Source organism: Penaeus chinensis, chromosome 23 (genome assembly GCF_019202785.1).
Source record: "Penaeus chinensis breed Huanghai No. 1 chromosome 23, ASM1920278v2, whole genome shotgun sequence".
Classification (NCBI taxonomy): domain Eukaryota; kingdom Metazoa; phylum Arthropoda; class Malacostraca; order Decapoda; family Penaeidae; genus Penaeus; species Penaeus chinensis.
This window is the reverse complement of record NC_061841.1, coordinates 9,777,589-9,785,088: the sequence shown is the minus strand read 5'-3', so window position 1 is coordinate 9,785,088 and position 7,500 is coordinate 9,777,589. Positions and strand designations below refer to the sequence as shown.

The 7,500-nt window shown below is 48.8% G+C and overlaps 1 long non-coding RNA gene across 1 annotated transcript; it reads left to right on the top strand.

Annotated features, from left to right (window-relative positions):
- Nucleotides 1–2,715: 2,715 nt before the first annotated feature.
- On the top strand, nucleotides 2,716–6,086 carry LOC125037583. The gene is made up of 2 exons (XR_007115980.1): nucleotides 2,716–2,751; nucleotides 4,807–6,086. It is a non-coding gene; the product is annotated as an uncharacterized LOC125037583 (long non-coding RNA).
- The last annotated feature ends 1,414 nt before the right edge of the window (nucleotides 6,087–7,500 follow it).

Below are 7,500 nucleotides of genomic sequence, written 5' to 3'. Positions count from 1 at the left end.
CTCTCTCCTTCACCCTCCTTCCTTTTTACCTTTCTCCCTCTGTCTCTTTCATCTCCCCTCTATTCCCTTTTTCATCTCCCCTCCCTTTCCTTCTTTCATCTTCCCTCTCTCTCCCTCTTTCATCTTCCCTCTCTCTCCCTCTTTCATCTTCCCTCTCTCTCCCTCTTTCATCTTCCCTCTCTCTCCCTCTTTCATCTTCCCCCTCACTCCCTATTTCATCTCCCCTCTCTCTGCGTCTACTTCACCATCTTAGCTTCTACCCTTCTTCTTTATCCCCCGATTTTCTCCCACTTCTGTTTTACCTTTTCCCTATTTTTTCACCTTTCTGATTTTTCTTAAGCTTTTATTCCCCTCTTCTACGCCCCCCCCCCCCCCCCCCCCCGGCGGCTCATCAGTGCTACCGCTTCGCCTTGTAACGTGAGACAATGCTGGAGATTAACCCCCTTCCCCCCATTACTCCACTTCCCCTCACCCCACACCTTCCTTCCCCTCTCTGCCCCTTCCCCTCTCCCTCCCCCTTCCCCTCTCCCTCCTCTCCCTCTCTGCTCCTTCCCCTCTCCCTCCTCTCCCTCTCTGCTCCTTCCCCTCTCCCTCCTCTCCCTCTCTACTCCTTCCCCTCTCCCTCTTCCCCCTCTCTGCCTCTTCCCCTCTCCCTCTCCCCCTCTTGGCCTCTTACCCCTATCCCTCCTACCCCTCTCTGCCCCTTCCCCTCTCCCTCTCCCCCCTCTCTTCCTCTTACCCCTCTCCCTCTCCCCCATCTTTTCTCTCGCTTCTTTCTTTCTATTGTTCACTTTTTTCTTTATTTCTTTATTCCTCTTCGCCGTTGTCTTGCTGTTATTCTTCGTCCTCGTCGATGTTTTCTACTTCTCTTATTCTCTTACTTTTTTCTACATTCACCTTCGTTTATTCTTCTGTTGCATTAACTACACTTTCATTCTCATCTGTGTCCCTCTTTTCCCTCCATTCTTTTCTTTCTCTTTCATTTACCGTAGTTCTAGCCTCGTTGTCTCTGTATTAATTTATCGGTTTACATTATTCGATTTTTATTTAGCTCTATACCCATCAATTTCACTAATTTCTTGATTTCTTGATTTTAATATTTTCCGAAGTCTCTCCACCCTGCACCTCTTCGCCTCTTTCCATTTTCTGTGTTTAATTCACCGTGCCTCTCCCCTCGTCCACTGTCACGTAGGCCTATCCTTGGTGTTAATTTCCCTAGAAGGAAGGCACCAATTGCTCTATGACCTTCCCCCATCTTCCATTTCCCCCCTTTTCCTCGTCTCCCCTTACTCATTTCCTTAAGAACCTTCCCTTCCTCCTCCCCTTCCTGCTCCTGCTGCTCCTCCTCCTCCCCTTCCTGCTCCTGCTGCTCTCTCCTCCTCCTCCTCCTCCTCCTCCTCCTCCTCCTCCTCCTCCTCCTCCTCCTCCTCCTCCTTTATTTCTCCCTTTTCCTTCTCCTCCTTTATTTCTTTTTTTCCTCCTCCTCCTCCTCCCCCCTTTTTTCCTCTTCCGTCTTCTTCCTTTTCTCCCTCTCTTTCTCCTCTTCTTCCTTTTTCTCCTTCTCTTTCTCCTCTTCTTTCTTTTTCTTCTCTTTCTCCTCTTCATCCTTTTCCTCCTCCTCCTTATCCTCAACTTCCTCATTTCTTCCTCCTCCTGCTTTAAGCCTCCTCCTCCTTGTCTTCCACCTTCTCTTTCTCCTCCTGCTTTAGTCCTCCTCCTTTTCCTCCTCTTCCGGCTTCCTTCTCTTCACTTGGTGTCATTTAACAAATGTTCATATTGCATCCGCCATAACGTCTCGCCAAATGCCATCTGCCCTGTACATTTTTCCTTGTTATTTCTGCGTCTCTTCTTCTCCCTCCTCACTGCATTCTCATCGTCACCCTCGGTCATCACTCCTCCTCTCTCTCCGTTCCTCTCTATCCTCTCCCCTCTCTCCCCTCTCTCCCCTCTCTCCCCGCTCCGCTCTCATCACCTCCTTTCTCGTAGCTCGCCTCTTCCCTCCCCACTGTTATTACCATCACCTCTTCTCCTCTTTCTTTATTAACTCTTCTTTCTCATTTCTCCAATATCTCCCATCTTTACTTTTCCCTTCACTCTTTCCCTTCACTCTTCTCCTCTATTTCCCGATTCATCTTCCTTCCCCATACCCTCATGGTCTGCACTTTCCCTTTCTACTCCTTTCCCCTCCTTAAACCACCCCAATCTCCCTTTTTCCTCCCTATCCTCCCCCTTCCTTCCCTTCCCTCCCCCTGCCCCCCCTTCTCCCTCCCTGTCCCCCAACTTCCTTCCCCTCCCTCCCCTCCCCCTTCTCCCTTCCCAGACCCTCCCATCTCTCCTTTCCCCAACCTCCCCCCACTCCCTATACCTCCCCCCACTCCCTATACCTCCCCCCACTCCCTATACCTCCCCCACTCCCTATACCTCTCCCCACTCCCTATACCTCCCCCCACTCCCTATACCTCCCCCCACTCCCTATACCTCCCTCCACTCCCTCTCCTCCCCTCTCTCTCTATACCTCCCCCCCATCCCTCCCTCCCCTCTCTCTCTATACCTCCCCACCCCATCCCTCCCCCTCCCCTCCCTTCCCCCCCGACTATCCCGACCCGTCAGACCAGGTTCTCCTCTTCCCCGCGCTGTCCCCGCGTCGCATTGTTTACCTGGTGGCGGAGGCGAGGTCAGTCGAGAGGGACCCTGGCCTAAGGGAGGACTCGCGAGCGAAGGAGGAGGTGCTGGTCCTTCGTGGGGATTTCGGTGGGGGTTTTGGTCGATTTTCGTGGACTTTCCGAGGATTCTTTGGCAGTGTATAGATTCTTCGGCGGGCATGCGGTGTGAAGGAGGGGATTCTTCGAGCGTGGTTCTGCGTGTTTACTTCTTGAAAATAGTACTTGAATAAATCTTGTGTTATATGACTGATATTGCAGTGGACATTGCCATGATGAGTTGAGTTGCAGCGGATTTTGTTAAATTTGAATATTTACATAAAATTTTTAACATAGTTATGGCTACCTCACAGCTTCTACGTAGACGAGAAACTATGTATTATCCGTAGAGCTGTTTAATGTTCCGATGAACTATTATTGTGGATGTCGTTGTCACTGTTATCATTATTTTATCTTAGTGGTGATGTTACTTGGAAGACTAGATCAAAGTTGGGAGTAATTCGAGACGGGTGTGACTTCTCTACGCGACAGAAAAGCATTCGCTCTGTTTCCTGAGTTGGGAAGTTTTGCGTTTGTGGATATCTGGAGCCTTTGCGTTGGCCGGCCTTGTGAGGCGCATTGGAATGGAAAATAGATTATATAGAGGCCTATGCGCGTGTTCTTGAAAATGGTACTGTCGAGTGATAATTTCGATATTGTGTTGTGAATGAAACAACTTATTAAGTGTTTACGAAAGAACGAATGTAAAGAAAATATATACAATTATTGAAGAAATTATCGATTTTTGGGGGGGTTGGGTCACGTGTTACATAGGACAGACGGACGGGTAAATAAAGCAGGATCGAGAAAGAAGATAAGGGAACACGGAATCGGAGACGGGAGGAGGATCTCGATTCCTGATGATTAAATTCATCGGCGATATCACTTTACACCTCAGGATACTAGACCCTATTTCAGATACGGCAGGTGTCCCACTACAGCTTTTTTTTTTCTTTCTTTCTATTCATCCTCGTTGTTTTTGCGAAGGAAGGGAGGAAAGAGGAGGATAATTGCTGTTTTTTTTTGCGAAGGAAGGAAGAAGAGAGAAGGTTAATCGAGGATTTTGAAGAAGGTGTTGTTGACTTCGAGGATGGGATTGAGCTTTTGGTGGAAGGCGTATGTGAGAATAACGAAGGGGTATTGGCACTCGTGATTATTGCATCCATCTCTTATTCCCATTCTCTCTCTCCCTCTTCCTCTCTTACTCCTACCGTCTCTTAGCCTCCCTCCCCTTCCCTCCGCCCCCCCCCCCCTCTTCTGTCATCTTCTCTCCTCCCTCTTCTCTCAGCTTCCTTTACTCCCTCCATCCGTCCCTCTTTCCCTCCCTCCCTCCCTCCCTTCCCTCTCCTCCTACCGCCCCCTTCCCCCATTTCTCCTCCTCTCCCCCTCCCTCACATTTCCCCCTCCCTCCCCTCTCCATTCTCCCCCCCCCTCTCCATTCCCCCCCTCTCCATTCCCCCCCTCTCCATTCCCCCCCTCTCCATTCCCCCCCCTCTCCATTCTCTCCATGGTCAGGCGATGAAGAGGTACGAGACAGTGGCTTGGCAGCCTCATGACCCAAGAGCGGAGGCCGAGTGTCAGGTGTTGACAGGGGGAGAGAAGGAAACGTCATCCACACGAGGGGTTGGCAAGGGGTTTCCAAGGGGATCCTCCGTGTGTGTGTCTGTCTGTCTGTGTGAGAGGGATTAACCTACCTGTCCGATCAGCCCTCTATCCCCACCCCCCACCCTATCACTTACTCACCACGTGCCCCCCTCTCTATCACTTAATCTCCCCCCCCCCCTCCCCCTCTTTCGTTTCCGGTGACCCCCAAAGAGCGAAACCTTGGCTCAGGTTCTTGGGACTTCTTAGAAGGCGTTCGGGCATCCGACAGAAGGGGGACGCAGAAGGCGGAGCTGGAGAGAAGGAAGTTTTGAGGATTTCCCCCCCCCCCCCCGTATTTTGGGAAGTTTGGAAAGTTAGTGATTTGAAAATATAAAGAAATAGTGGTAATGGGAAGTCGACTTTTGTGAATTTGTGTCCTGAGTTTTTTTTTCATGTCATGTCAGTGACATTGCGTCATTAAATTTGCCTTATTTTTTTCTCCTTGCCAACTTGACACCTCCAGCCCCCATAGAAGAGGAAGTCGGAAATACTGATGACAAAGACGAAATAAATCAAGGAAAGAGAAAAAGAAAGAAAGAAAGGTAATTCAGAGGATTCGAGATAACGAAGCTTTGCCAGACAGGAAGACGAGACTAGTGGTTTGAAGCGTTTAAAGTGTCGGGAGCGAACCGTGGAAAAGAGTGTTGGTGTATATACGGTGTTTTGAGATTTTTAATGAAGAAACGGAAGAAAAGGGAGGGGATAAATATAACTAGGAAGGAAACGGAGAGAAGGTAAAAGAACCCGAATAGAAAAGATAAGGTGAGGAGAATCGAGGGAATAAAGCGAAGTTAAAGAATATAAGAAACAAAAAGACAATCAAAGGAAGAAGATGTAAAAGACAAAGCGAGAATTAAAGAAAGAAGAAAAGGAGTCCGGAGGGTGTTGACCGGTCAGAATTCCTCCTCCTCGTCGTGGAGTTGTCTGGTCGAGCCACTCAGGAAGCAGAAGCCCGCCCGATCACGCCATGGCACTCGGGGCTGAAAGGAGGCAGGAATGGGAACGGATAAGGATGCCAAGTGCTGCAGGAGACGGTAATTGGTGATGTAAAGGGGGGAGCTTTACAAGGGACTTAAATACGGGTTAAAATTTATAAAGGACGATATTAAGGGTAGGAGAAGTGATCATTTCAAAGGGACGATACTAACGGTAAGATAAAAATACAAAGGACAATAGTCAAGATAAAAAGAAGAAATGTAAAGGGCGAGATTCCGGATAAAAAAAAAAAAAAAGGAAGAAATTTGCAGAGGGCGATATATCTCCGCGGAGGCAACGGCGACAGCGGCTCCGGAGTGTCTTGAAGGAGGAGTCCGAAGGAGGCCCTGTGCCCCCTCACCCCCCTTCTCCCCTGGCTCTTCCTGCTGTGATTCCGTTGCTTTCGAAGAGGCTCTCTCTGTGGGCGAAATTCCCGGCGATGTTGGCGCTGTGAATCGAATCAAAGAGGTTCGTTGGCCCGTCTTTGAAAGTTCGTTATAAGGAGTGAGTCGGAGGAAGGCAGAGGCTTGGAGGGTTACGTCGAGGAAGGAATCGGTTTAGCTCTTAGACTTTGTTGGGTGTGACATTTTGCAACTTCAGCAACGTTGCACACTCGTTTTTCGCCTTAAAGAGCGACATGTGATGCACAGGAAGACGAAAAATGCGTTTAGTGTTTCTGAAGATTTTAGATGAGGTTTCCACTGACTGTTTGTGCCCAAGACGAAATAATATGAAAGAAGAATAAAGAGGGGAAGAGAGAGAGAGAGAGAGAGGACAGGAAAAAGGCGAAGAGGAAGTAGTCGGAGGCAAAGGAAGGAAGGAAGGAATAAAGTGAGAATAAGAAAAATAAGAGGAAAAAAAAACGTATCGTTAAAGGAGTATCAGAAGAAAATTGGGTAATTGGGTAAAACGTGAAATTAACTGAAGGGTAAACTAGAAAAGAAGGATAGAAAAAAAGGAAGTAAACTAAAGTAAAGTAAACTAAACCGGAATCCAGACATCCACCGCTATCGAGAAGGCGACTCCACGCGAACACACACGTGCGCCGTCCTGCCGTCCTGCCGTCCCGCCACCCCGCCACCCCGCCACCCCGCCACCCCGCCACCCCGCCACCCCGCCGCCCCGCCGCCCCGCCGCCCTACCGCCCTACCGCCCCGCCATCATGCCCATGGTGATTCGGCACGTGTCGGAGTACAGCGGGCCGCACAACAAGCGCAAGCTCTCGTTCGACCCGCTGGTGGAGAGGTACAGGATCATCGGCACGCACTTTTGGCCCCGGTACCACCTGCACCACTACCTCAAAGTGAGTCCCGAGGGGCGTTTTCCTGACGTGGGGGGGAGGGGGGATGGGGTAGGGGTGGGGGTGGGAGGGTATGGCGATGTATAGTGGTGTTGAGGTAAGTGACCGGGGGTGGGGGAGGGAAATTTGGTGGTTTTCCCGACGTAGGGGGTGAGCGGGGAGGGGTGGGGGGGAAGATGCATCGTTGTTTTGAAATAAGTGTGTTGGGGGGGTTATATATTTTTTATTGAGGTTTTTGGCGGTGTGGGTTGAACTGTCTTATGGTGAGTCGGGTTTTGCGTGGGGTATCGTTGGGGGAAGGGGTAGGGGGGATGGGGGTGAATGTGCACTGCTCCTAAAGTAAGTTGGTGGTATATTTTTTGGCTTTCGTGAAGCGTATCGGGTGTAAGGGTTTTATTTAGATCCTTTTTTCCCTAAAGAAAGAGGCTGTCACCAGCAGCGCATGTACAAAACATGCTCTGCTGGTGATTTTAAAGCGACAGTAAGGTGTAGAGTGTATGGGTGTGAAGTTACGTGTAAATAGATATATATTACTACGAAAAATCTGTAAAAAAATAGAAGAAAATTAATATGAAATGAGTGTTCAATTTTAAATGTTCGATATCAGCAATAAAATGAAGATTATGTAACAAATAATAAAAATATTGGAAAATTGCTGCTGTGCTATGCGAATATAAGGTAGTACATTTGAAATAGTGCAGTTTAATGTATGTGTTTCATTTCATATACCGTGTTATATATGTTAGATGATATGAATTAAGCTCCATGCAATATACATTAATGACTTGTAAGTATAACGAAGCATGTATTAAGTAACCGTGGCGGCGAGAAGCGTAGAGTTTTCACGGTCTAGGAAGCCGAGGTTTCCGGTCTAATCCGAGA